The sequence below is a fragment of the Schistocerca nitens genome, chromosome 1 (genome assembly GCF_023898315.1).
Source record: "Schistocerca nitens isolate TAMUIC-IGC-003100 chromosome 1, iqSchNite1.1, whole genome shotgun sequence".
NCBI lineage: Eukaryota > Metazoa > Arthropoda > Insecta > Orthoptera > Acrididae > Schistocerca > Schistocerca nitens.
Window position 1 is genome coordinate 281195608 of NC_064614.1, and position 13456 is coordinate 281209063.

Genomic DNA, 13456 nt, shown 5'->3' on the forward strand with positions numbered 1-13456 from the left:
CTTTCTTTGGTTTCATCTATATTCACCTGATTCTTCACTCCATTGAGTACGTCCCGTAATTCTTCTTCACTTCATCAACGAATCTTACCATCGGTATGCTTTCACCCTGAATTTTAGTCCCACACTTGAATCTTCTTTCAGTCATTGCTTCTTCGATGCGCAAACAGACCAATAGGAGTGAAAGTCTGCATTCCTGTCTTCCACCCTTTTTAATTCGAGATCTTGGCTGTTGAACGTATTGCACGCTGAAGAGCCAAAGAAACTAGCATACCTGGCTTATATCGTTTAGGGCCTCCGCGAGTAAGCAGAAGTGCCGCAACACGACGTGCCATGGACTCGACTAGTGTTTGAAGTAGTGCGAGAGGGAACTGACACTATGCATCATGCAGGGCTGTCCATATATCCGTAAGAGTACGTGGGAGTGGAGATCTCTTCTAACAGTACGTTGCAAGGCATCCCAGGAATGCTCAATAATGTTCACGTCTGAGGATTTTGGTGGCTAGTGGAAGTGTTTAAAGTCAGAAGAGTGTTCGTGGAGCCACTCTGTAGCAATTCTGGACGAGTGGGGTGTCGCATTGTCCTGCTGGGATTGCCCACGTCCGTCGGAATGCGCAATGTATATGAATGGATGCAGTTGATCAGACAGGATACTTACGTACATGTCAACTGTCACAGTCGTATCTAGGCGTATCAGAAGTCCTAGGGCCCATACCATTACAGAGCCACATCCAGCTCGAACAGTGCCCTGCTGACATGCAGGGTCCATGGATTCATGAGGTCGTCTCCATACTCGTATACGTCTAACCGCTCGACACAATTTGAAACGAGACTCGTCGACCAGGCAACATGTTTCCAATTATGAACAGTTCATTGCCGGTGTTAACGGGCCAGGCGATGCGTAAAGCTTTGTGTCGTGCAATCATCAAGAGTACAAGAGTGGGCTTTCGGCTCCGAAAGACCATATCGATAATGTTTCGTTGAATGGTTTGCACGCTGACACTTGTTATTGTCCCAGCATTGAAATCTGCAACAATTTGCGGAAGGTTGCACTTCTGTCAGGCTGAACGATTCTCTTCAGTCGTCGTTCGTCTTCTTCTTGCAGGATCTTTTTCCGGCCGCAGCGCTGTCGGGGATTTGATGTTTTACCGGATTCCTGATAACCACGATACACTGGTGAAATGGTCGTACGGAAAAATCTCCGCTTCATCGCTACCTCGGAGATGCTGTGTCCCATTGCTCGTGCTCCGACTATAACACCATGTTCAATCTCACTTAAATCTTGATAACGTGGCATTGTAACAACAGTAATAGATCTAGGAACTGCGCCAGACACTTGTTATCTCATAAAGGTTTTGCCGACTGCAGCTTCGTATTTTGCTTGTTTACATATCTCTCTATTTGAATACGCGTGCCTATACCAGTTCCTTTGGGGCGTCAGTGTATATCACCCGTACTTTCCCACAGCTTACTCCTATTCTTCTCAGAATTTCTAATACCTTCCACCATTTGACACTGTCGAACGCTCTTTCTAGATCGACAAATCCTATGATCTTGTGTTGATTATTCTTCGGTCTTGCTAGAACTACCGCCTTAGTACTTTGTCCTTTCGTAAAGCCAAATTACTAGAAATCTAACAGATGCTCAAATTTCTTTTCCGTTCTTCTATATATTATTCTTTTTAGTAGCTTCAATGCATGAGATGTTAAGCTGATTGTATGAACCTAACTACCCTTGTTATTTCCGACATTATGTGGATGATATTTGCCTAAAATCTGCTATATCTCTCGTCTCAGGTTGTAACAACAACTTGAATAGTCGTTTAGTTGCCACTTCCCCCAATGACTCCCGAAATTCCGCCTCATTTGATCGCCAATCTTCCAAAGATTTTATTGACTCTAATAATGGCTCATCTATGTCTTAGATGTAGTTTCCCATTTCTTCTTCTATTACGCCATCAGACATTCCTCTTCTAGCCTTACAGTGGAATATCTGATTTCGGAATGTCGGACCACAGTCTGATCCGGAATTTTCTGTTTCTGGCCCTTTACCACGTGTAACTCCTCATGCTGTGGTTTTTGGAGAGTTTATTGGTTATTTCAAGCTGAAATTTGTTACAAGTTTCCGCCTTCCGAGCACTTGTTCTAGGAAAAGTCTGCGTTCTATTTCTATTCTTATTGTCGTTTGTTTGCTGTCGATTCTGATGAGAAAAAAAAACCCTATCGCCGAACTGTTCACAATAACTCACTCTCTGCTCTGTCTTCCTATTCATAACGAATCCGACACCCGTTATTCCATTTTCTGTTGCTGTTGGAATTATCTTTTATGCGGTTCCATTGATTCTTAACTTCTTTCCATTTCACGTAAGTGACATTCATTGAACCTACATTTAACCTTTGCATTTTCCTTTTCATATTTTATAGCTTCCCTACAATGTTCCAGGCTCCGAAATTTCTTTCCGTTGCTTGTTCAGTCTCCTTACCATGGTTACCACTCCCTTCTAAATCCCCTCCCGGTGATCCGAATGGTTGGGGGTGGGGTGGGGGGGGGGGGGCTAATCTGGAATATATTGCCAATGGAGGGATCATTCTGACCCTTTCTCAATTACATGCCCATGGCCTATGGATTCTCATTATGTGTCTTTAATTAAGTGGTTTCCACAGCCTTCTGGATCTTCATGCCATTAATCATTGTTGAATTTTCCGCTGTTTAACGGCAGACTGTTGATCACAGACAACGCTTACTTCTTTGGTGATATTTGGCTATTTTTCTGCGTAATATGCGTGCCTCATTTTGTCAGTGTCTTTTGAGGAAAATAGGTATTAAATCTTCAACCACCCTTTTTTCACAAAATACTGAAATGTCTTTTCTTAACCGACTAGCAGCTATCGTATACTGTCGACAGATGAAATGCATTCTGGGGCTTGTTCCACTAATGAGTTTGAGCAGTCTGCTTTATTTAACACCGAGAAGCACTATTTGTCTCTCTTAACTGCTTTTTTTTCTTCTCTTCCCCACCTTGAAATCAAAATTTATTTTTTAAAGGATTTCCCTAAGTCAATTAAGGCAAATATGACTATAGTTCCTAAGGAAGGTACACAATCGATTTCTTTCTCCATTCCTCGTTTTCGACGAGATAACGTGAATTTTTCGCATGGAAAGTAAACAAATGATATGATAAATCTGTAAATCTACTTCAATCTTAAGGTTATCTGGAAAGGATATTGATCTTATGAGACTTGTGTTATCTGGATGGAAGTGATGTGCCACAGAAATAAATTATTCGTTATTATTCAATGCGAAACATTCACTGACTAAATTATAACAATACCAAAAAATCGTAGGCTTCAGATGATGAGACTTCAATGTGTAAATGAACATCAGAATACAAGGGAAAAGTGGATCTAGTTAAAAGTGCGCTTCAGATACAGGTATGATATTAACAGTTTACTCTCTCTCCTTTTATGTGTCACACTTCTTCCGCCTCTCTCTCTCTCTCTCTCTCTCTCATCTTTCCTATTTTTGTTTTGAAACTTATACGAGAGCAGGTTTAACTTAGACGAAGTAAAAGGCTTGTAGTAGTAATATTTGTTACTGATCGATGGCTCAATGGTTTGTAGTATAATCCCCTTAATAAAAGAACGACATGTCTTTAATTACTATGTCTCGTTCTATTTCATTTCCTCCGCCCCAACGTTTGAAATATATGTTTATTAGAAGTATAGAAAAATAATTTAGTTTCAGCAGTTGTAGAAGATCTGGAAATCTAATTCACATAACTATCAAAAGTTGTATGTTCATATTGATTGAAGAAACCCGACGATCAGCATTAAACTGTAGAGTGAATAATAACTACATAAGTTAATAAATAATTTCTCCATAAAATGCGTTCTCATTCAACAGGGATAATGTTACACTACTGGACATTGAAATTGCTAAACCACGAAGATGACCTGGTACGACGCGAAATTTAACCGACAGGAAGAAGATGCTGTGATATGCAAATGATTAGCTTTTCAGAGCATTCACACAAGGTTGGCGCCGGTGGCGACACCTAAAACGTGCTGACATGAGGAAAGTTTCCAACCGATTTCTCATACACAAACAGCAGCTGACCGGCGTTGCCTGGTGAAACGTTGTTGTGATGCCTCGTGTAAGGGGGAGGAATGCGTACCATCACGTTTCCGACTTTGATAAAGGTCGGATTCTAGCCTATCGCGATTGCGGTTTATCGTATCGCGACATTGCTGCTCGCGTTGGTCGAGATCCAATGACTGTTAACAGAATATGGAATCGCCGTGCTGGATCCCAACGGCCTCGTATCTCTAGCAGTCGGAATGACAGGTATCTTATCCGCATGGCTGTAACGGATCGTGCAGCCAGGTCTCGATCCCTGAGTCAACAGATGGGGACGTTTGCAAGACAACAACCATCTGCACGAACAGTTCGATGACGTTTGCAGCAGCATGGACTGTCATCTCGGAGACCATGGCTGCGGTTACCCTTGACGCTGCATCACAGACAGGATCGTCTGCGATGGTGTACTCAACGACGAACCTGGGTGCACGAATGGCAAAACGTCGTTTTTTCGGATGAATCCAGGTTTTGTTTACATGATGGTCGCATCCGTATTTGGCGACACCGCGGCAAACGCACATTTGAAGCGTGTATTTGTCATCGCCATACTGGCGTATCGCCCGGCGTGATGGTATTGGGTGCCATTGGTTAGACGTCTCGGTCACCTCTTGTTCGCATTGACGGCACTTTGAAAAGTAGACGTCACATTTCAGATGTGTTACGACCCGTGGCTCTACCCTTCATTCGATTCCTGCGAAACCCTACATTTCAGCAGGATAATGCACGAACGCATGTTGCAGGTCCTGTACGGGCCTTTCTGGATACAGAAAATGTTCGACTGCTGCCCTGGCCAGCAAATTCTGCAGATATCTCACCAACTGAAAATGTCTGGTCAATGGTGGCCGAGCAACTGGCTCGTCACAATACGCCAGTCACTACTCTTGATGAACTGTGGTATCGTGCTGAAGCTGCATGGGCAGCTGTACCTGTACACGCCATCCAAGCTCTGTTTGACTCAATGCCCAGGCGTATCAAGGCCGTTATTACGACCAGAGGTAGTTCAAATGGCTCTGAGCACTATGGGACTTAATATCTGTGGTCATCACAGAACTTAGAACTTAGAACTACTTAAACCTAAGTAACCTAAGAACATCAAATACATCCATGCCCGAGGCAGGATTCGAATCTGCGACCGTAGTGGTCACGCGGTTCCAAACTGAAGCGCCTAGAACCGCATGGCCACACCGGCCGGCCGCAAGAGGTAGTTGTTCTGGGTACTGATGTCTTAGGATCTATGTACCCAAATTGCGTGAAAATGTAATCACATGTCAGTTCTGGTATAATATATATGTCCAATGAATACCCGTTTATCATCTGCATTTCTTCTTGGTGTAACAATTTTAATGGCCAGTAATGTACAATTATATTTTGTATTATCATCATCATCATGTTCATTTTCGGGTTAGATATGTTTGCCTGTTCCGAAACCGAGGAATTTAATGCGTATCGCACCATTTTCTTCTCAGTCATTATATTCTTTTTCTACCACTGAGTCTGTGGTCATATGTTTATCTTAGTACCCGGTTTTGATTTATGGGTAGTAGATGGACTTACCCTTTGTTTATATATTATCGGATCTTTCGTGCTATTCCTAGAAAATGCAGATCCTTCCTCATCTCACCGTTCTTCTTGTGTTCTTGTAATCTATATCCTGCTAAAGCTTCTAGATATCTGTTTTCTGCCGCTTCAATTCTCCGTAATTATTTCTTTGTTAAAATCCATACGTCGATCCCACACAGCAGTAAAGCTATGGTTATAATAACATAAAATTTAAGCATTGCTTCTTTTCCTAGTTTATTCAGGAGGGTTTATAACAACTAAAGTTAATGAAATAAATTCAGTTTCTCAGTGCAGGAATTGTAGCAGCTGATACGCCTGCTTTCATACGGTGAGATATCGTGTCAGTCTCCGATTTTGGTAGTACTGATACAATAACATCAATGTATTGTGGGTAACCACCGCCGTAACGATAAATGCACATCGGCACATTACAGTGCCTGTCATGCAGTTAGAGGACATCAAGAATTTTATATGATTGCAGTTTGACATTTTCTAACTGTAGATGTAGTGTGTAAAATACTGCAAATACAAATATGTCGAGTTATTGTTGTGTGGCATGAATGTCATAGTGGAACCGTTAACCCGCTTGCTTGAATGGTTTGACGCTGGACTTCCCTTAGGCCAACGTTCACAATTCAACAGTCACAATAGCTATGGCTGGGTGCAAAACCCCAAGGCGTAAAATTTCTCTTAACCCTCCAAAACTAACTGTGGGCAAGCCATTTCCTTAAGAACTGACCGCTAAATGTTTGTATGCAAATTTAAATATGTAACAAAAATTACGGCGCTAGGCATAACTCTTAACCTAGGGAATCTGCACAAAATTTCACTCCGGCAATGATCGGAGTAGTATGTTGGTTATGCTTTACAACTGATTGCTAATATCTTCTTGGATACGTTTTTGCGCAATGAAGGCTTTTTTTCTTGAAGATGACTAGTCCCAGAACATTATTCGGTATGACATTATTGAATGAAAACACGCAAAATATGTCAACGTACGTAATTGTCTCTCCCCAAGATTTCAACGATTCTAAGCGCAAATGTGGCTGAAATAAGCTGTTTTAGGGGTTCCAAAATGAGTTTTTTTCCAGTTTAAATTCTCATCAATATGGACCCCTATGAATGTTGAAGTTTCCGTCCTATTTATTGCTTCCTCGCCACGTATTACACTTATCATTGCTGTAGTGTCTCTAGATGTGCTAAGGCAGCTCATGTGTTACAATATCAACAGTGAGTTTCCATAACTGTATCAGCTGGTGTCGTTCACGACCATCTGATTGACCTATATCTTCCGCTTAACACGCCCTAGCGGAGGAAATTACCCCATCTTTCTCCAAGAATGTGCCACCGTGAATGTTAGACAATGTCCCGCTAGCAGTAAGCAACTGTTATGGCTACAGCATGACGAGCCCCACCACACTTTGCCATTGCTGTCACAGAACATTTAGACAATGTTCCCCAGTTGTTGGATTGGTTGGGGTGGACCAGTACCACGGCCACCACATTCTCCTGATCTCATTTCTATGGAGTTATTTTTGAGGGAGGGAATGAAAAGTTAGGAGTACGAGACACTGAAAGACTCTCCAGAAAAGCTGGCCATCCGTTTGGCTGAAGCTGCAGGCAGCATTTCAGAAACACCTGACTGTTTCACATGGCAGTTTTAACACCAAATGTAAACGTCGCTAACGTTAAAACCTTCATGGACTCACAACAGGGAAACGATGTGTCTTTTGCCACATAAAAAGTGTTTCTTTGTGTTTTTGTCTATGTAGCTCTTTATACCATACATTCACTACAAGCAAAATGACAGCTTATTTCAGTATTGCAGTGGATGAGTATGTTTTCGAACACAATAGTCAGACCATCACAGCACGAAGTTGTAAAAGATCCTAATCACGCGAAGCAACATGCTACCTAATTGGAATTTTGTTACGCATTTTCTCTAAGATCATTTGCAGCTCTTCTTCTACATTCGCGAATGAATACGGGTGTGAAGATGTGTCTCGCCATGGCAGAGTAGGTGGAGGATCACATATAGATGCATATTTTTGATTCATCAAAGTCGACCGGAAACATGTTGAATCAAGCTCGAATTTTGTTTAAGACATTCGATTGACGTGGCGTGGAAGAACAGCGTGTTCGTCTTGCCCAAGCACGAGTATGCTGGTAGCCCACTCATCACTACATATGACATGTTGGCGTTCGGCTTGCGTCCATTACCGTTGCTCACATCGGAGTAATACAGGGTTTACAAAAAGGTACGGCCAAACTTTCAGGAAACATTCCTCACACACAAATAAAGAAAAAATGTTATGTGGACATGTGTCCGGAAACGCTTAGTTTCCATGTTAGAGCTCATTTTTGTCTTAGGGAGCACGGATCATTCCAGCCTATGACTCGCGACTGCGGAAGACCTAGAACGACGAGGACACCTGCAATGGACGAGGCAATTCTTCGTGCAGTTGACGATAACCCTAATGTCAGCGTCAGAGAAGTTGCTGCTGTACAAGGTAACGTTCACCACGTCACTGTATGGAGAGTGCTACGGGAGAACCAGTTGTTTCCGTACCATGTACAGCGTGTGCATGCACTATCAGCAGCTGATTGGCCTCCACGGGTACACTTCTGCGAATGGTTCATCCAACAATATGTCAATCCTCATTTCAGTGCAAATGTTCTCTTTACGGATGAGGCTTCATTCCAACGTGATCAAATAGTAAATTTTCACAATCAACATGTGTGGGCTGACGAGAATCCGCACGCAATTGTGCAATCACTTCATCAACACAGATTTTCTGTGAACGTTTGGGCAGGCATTGTTAGTGATGTCTTGATTGGGCCCCATGTTCTTCCACCTACGCTCAATGGAGCACGTTATCATGATTTCATACGGGATACTCTACCTGTGCTGCTAGAACATGTGCCTTTACAAGTACGAAACAACAGATGGTTCATGCACGATGGAGCTTCTGCAAATTTCAGTCGAAGTGTTCGTACGCTTCTCCACAACAGATTCGGTGACCGATGGATTGGTAGAGGCGGACCAATTCCATGGCCTCCACGCTCTCCTGACCTCAACACTCTTTACTTTCATTTATGGGGGCATTTCAAAGCTCTTGTCTACGCAACCCCGGTACCAAATGTATAGACTCTTCGTGTTCGTATTGTGGACGGTTGTGATACAATACGCCATTCTCCAGGGCTGCATCAGCCCATCAGGGATTCCATGTGACGGAGGGTGGATGCATGTATCCTCGCTAACAGAGGACATTTTGAACATTTCCTGTAACAAAGTGTTTGAAGTCACGCTGGTGCGTTCTGTTGTTGTGTGTTTCCATTCCATGATTAATGTGATTTGAAGAGAAGTAATAAAATGAGCTCTAACATGGAAAGTAAGCGTTTCCGGACACATGTCCACATAACATATTTTCTTTCTTTGTGTGTGAGGAATGTTTCCTGAAAGTTTGGCCGTAACTTTTTGTAATACCCTGTATATGGCGACACTGCTGCAGTGTTGAAGGCAGTACAGCCGTCAGTGGACAGCACTTATTCGCCCGAGGTGCAGAAATTGTCCAGTCCGATATGTCGAAACCTACCTTGAAATTTTTTACGTAGGCAAAACACACAGAAAGAATCACAATACCCAAATTTGAGTAGCTAAGACACACTGCAACTATGTAAAAATTTATTGAAATTTGCCAAATTCGTCCCCCTGCCACAGCTGTAGCAAAGAACGCGTGCACAACACGGCGGGCACATACCCTTGACTGATCGCACTAAACAGATAACACGGCATAACGCTATCATAATTTGTAAAGGGAATTTCAGTTTCCATTGATAGTTATCTGAGCCCGCCGGGGTGGCCGAGCGGTTCTAGGCGCTACAGTCTGGAACCGCGCGAACGCTACGGTCGGAGGTTCGAATCCTGCCTCGGGCATGAATGTGTGTGATGTCCTTAGGTTAGTTAGGTTTAAGTATTTCTAAGTTCTAGGCTACTGATGATCTCAGAAGTTAAGTCCCAATGTGCTCAGAGCCATTTGAACCATAGTTTTCTGACACAGTTGTTCACATTTACCATTCACTCGATTTTGCAACTCATTTAATATCCATAATAATTAGAACTTGACTTTCCACTGTCGCCAAGTGTTAATAATGGAGGTAAAACTGAATTAATATTCTTTGTGATTTCTTGGTATGTGCTTGGCATTAGAGTCTGTCTTTGTGTAGGTTCCAGAGTTTCACTGTAACGTGGAATCAAATCAAATGGCTCTAAGCACTATGGGACTTAACTTCTGTGGTCATCAGTCCCCTAGAACTTAGAACTACTCAAACCTAACTAACCTAAGGACATCACTCACATCCATGAACGAGGCAGGATTCGAACCTGCTACCGGAGCGGTCGCCCGGTTCCAGACTGTAGCGCCTAGAACCGCTTGGCCACCCCGGCCGGTAACGTGGAATCCAATTAATGTTTTCAGTCTTGTAAAGATGAACTATGAAGAAAGCAGTATGCATTCAAAATAACCTACTTCTCCTGAGGACATACATATGTGGTATTTTTAGTTAATTTCTAGGGCAGTCATTCGAATGATGTAGACATTTCGTAAGAAATTGTAAAAAAATAGAAGAAAAAGCAAATAACTGCGTGAACTGTGATTCTAAAGATGATTTTCGTGGTAATTAAAGAGTAGAAACAGAGTTCCTTCCAAGTCCAAAGAACACATGTAAGTGTTTCGGTTACACGAAGGATGGAGAAAATTCTTAGACGTAAGCAGTGTGCAAAGCTGGTTTCGTTTCATAAATTCTGAATATGAATTGTGTAAATGCTCGAAGTACGAAATATGCGCCAAAATGAAACTCACAGAAGTATGAAAGAAAAACTATTCGAAAAACTTACAACTGCTCTTGAAAGTCAGTGCACCATTTCCGTTGGAGCCCAATGAGACTCGGAGCTCTGATTTGCAGGTGAGGTGGACGTTACTTATTTCCCGACTTCTTCGAACTCTTTAAACAGCTTCAGGAAATTACACGGAAGAGGAAGTCGCAAAATTACCTCATGTAAACGACTAGAGGAGATGTCATAATAGCTAATACTATAGAGAAATTCGTAGCTGACGTGTAGACGAATCTTCTTGTTATCCCCTAAAGTCTTTGTATAAGGTCACTCACTCGGGTTTGGTGCAAACGGCACTTTATCATTTCGAGCGAAAAAAAAAAAAAAAAAAAAAAAAAAAAAAAAAAAAAAAAGGGTCGCTTCAGCAGTCGATGGATGTTACCTGTATGACACATTCGTGTACAGCAATGCCCGTGATAAGCATTAGCGGATTATTGTTTCCGCAGATTTATTTCATTCTTCAGGAGCATCAAGGCAGATTAGGACCAAAAATTTAAAAGAAACTGCCACTTGCAAAAGTCTTGTAATCGATGTAGTAAAATCTGGAAAAATCAGACAGTATTATTTTCCGCGTAAAATTGGGAACGTCTTCTTACCATTTGCAGAAAATAATTCATTGTATTTATTGTGGTCTTGCCAACGACACCCTTCTGTTTAGGAGGACGGCGAAAATACTGATAATGCAATTTAGATTCCACGTGGATCTAATCGTACGATGCAGCCTCTCGATAAAAAAAAATATTCAACAGTGTAAAGTATTTTTTAGAAAATCGTCAGAAAATATTTAGAATAGCTTTCTGTCACTTGAAGTTTATGGGTGGAACAGTACTGTTGAATTTCAGTAATTTCTGCATTGCCAATTTGCATCATCACATTTTACGAATTTGATAAAGTATGCCTTCCACACTGCAAAATAAGCTGAACAGTGGCCACGACCATTTTTACTCCATTCCAGATCTGTTTAAATGAAACTAGTAATAGTTGTGAAGTGCCGGAATGCTTTAATTTCTCATTTACGAGTGGGCCTGGTGTAAGGAAAATGTCTGTTTTCATTATCGAGTAGACACTTCGAATTTTTGTGGCGACTGCAGGGAATACAAAATAAACTGTTTCATTGTTGGTAAAATATACATTATTCAAAAATTGTCATAAGAACTGCGCTATAGGAGATATTAAAAATGTTTAATGTTAATAAATAAAAGTCCAGATTGATAACAGTCGTCTGCAATGTAACATCACACTGCCATGATTTTCTTTCCTCTGCTAGTCACTTGTGTAACAATTACATATACACCACTTTAATCGTCGGTATTAGCAGCAATTTATTCAAAAAATTAATGATTTAAGACATTTCTGGTATAGTTTAAATGCTTGAAATTCACGTGCACTTTGGACTTCGCACTTCGTGGCGTTACGTTCTGCTGTCACAGCTGCGCCTACTTACGCGCCGATTCGTGCGCTAGGCAGAAAGGGCGTATAAACTGCTGTTATAAGCGGTACTTCGTGCGGCAAAAATGAGCAACTTTTAACATTAAAAAAAAAAATGCTTGCAGTGCACCTCGGAAGCTAACATTTTGACATTGTGTTTCTTTTGGTAACTTCACCCTGTGTGAAAAATTGGGGGACAGGTTTCCACATGTCGGACTGGACCATTCCTTTGTGAGGGCACTGCAGTTCATCAAATGGAAGCAGTCATGGCTGTTGGAGATACACACGCTCGACGGGTAATCCTGTCGTCCTTTCTCCTATTGGTTCATCAGATACATGCGTGCCGTACCTGTGTGGTTTCATCTGTTGCAACTGCGAACGATAAGAAGTTCCACATGAATGAAGTAGTGCGCAGTACAGCCGAAAGACAACCGTGCAGCTCACAGAGGCATTGGAGTCTCGAACGCTTGTAACTGCTGTCTGACAAGTTTGCGACGCTTATTTGATCTCCGAGTGACGCTGCCGAAACAATAGTAGCCGGAATAAAATGCAAACTCAGTGTAGCGCTTAGACAAACACTATACGGTTGAACGTCTCCGAAAATCGCACTGGCCGATGTCACCATAACGTCGAGGTATACGAGCGCAAGCAAAGTGCGGTATTACCATATCCATGTAAGCGAAATAAGTCAGTAGATACATAGATAGAGAGTGAGTGAGTGAGTGAGTGAGTGAGTGAGAGAGAGAGAGAGAGAGAGAGAGAGAGAGAAAGGTGAGCTCAAACAGACAAAATTATAGGCACCTTGAAGTTCACGAATTTCGCCAAGGATTTTAAACACCGGATAATTATGTTAAGTACAAATGGCAGCGTGGTCATAGAAATTGCTGTAATAAAGACTTTACTTTACTCAAGTGTATTGTACGAATAAGAGATTACATTATAGGATTGAATTGTTTGGTCACATGTTGTGAGGAGCGTTGAGTAAGTGATGAAACACATTTTTTCCTAACCAATTTCCGTTGAAAAAAGCGGGAATCTATTGTGGGACATCGTGGAATATTCCTTCTTCATCCCCCATATTTTCATGAAGTTCCGATAGGTAACGAAACTATTCGCAACCTTCAAAATGGCATCTGTATGGATGTGCGTTCCAAGCAAAGAGCTGTAATTGAATTTCTTTTGATGGAAAACCAGAGAGTCACAGATATTGGGAAGTGCTTGCAGAATATCTACGGAGACCTGGCAGTCAAGAAAAGCACAGTGAACCATTGGGAGAGGCGTCTGACACAATCACAACCACGTTGGACTATTCTTCCTCATCCACTTCACAGCCCACATCTCGCACCTTCCATCTGTTTGGTCCAATGAAGGATGCACTTTGTGAGAAGCAGTATTGTACTGTATTTGTATTCTGTGTTAACCGGGGACCTAGAAACGACG

At 41.9% G+C, this 13456-nt stretch overlaps 1 protein-coding gene across 1 annotated transcript in view; it reads left to right on the top strand.

Annotated features, from left to right (window-relative positions):
- LOC126235475 (lachesin-like) overlaps positions 1 to 13456 on the top strand; it is a 1351138-nt gene that overhangs the window by 487215 nt on the left and 850467 nt on the right. The gene's annotated exons all lie outside the window — the stretch shown is intronic.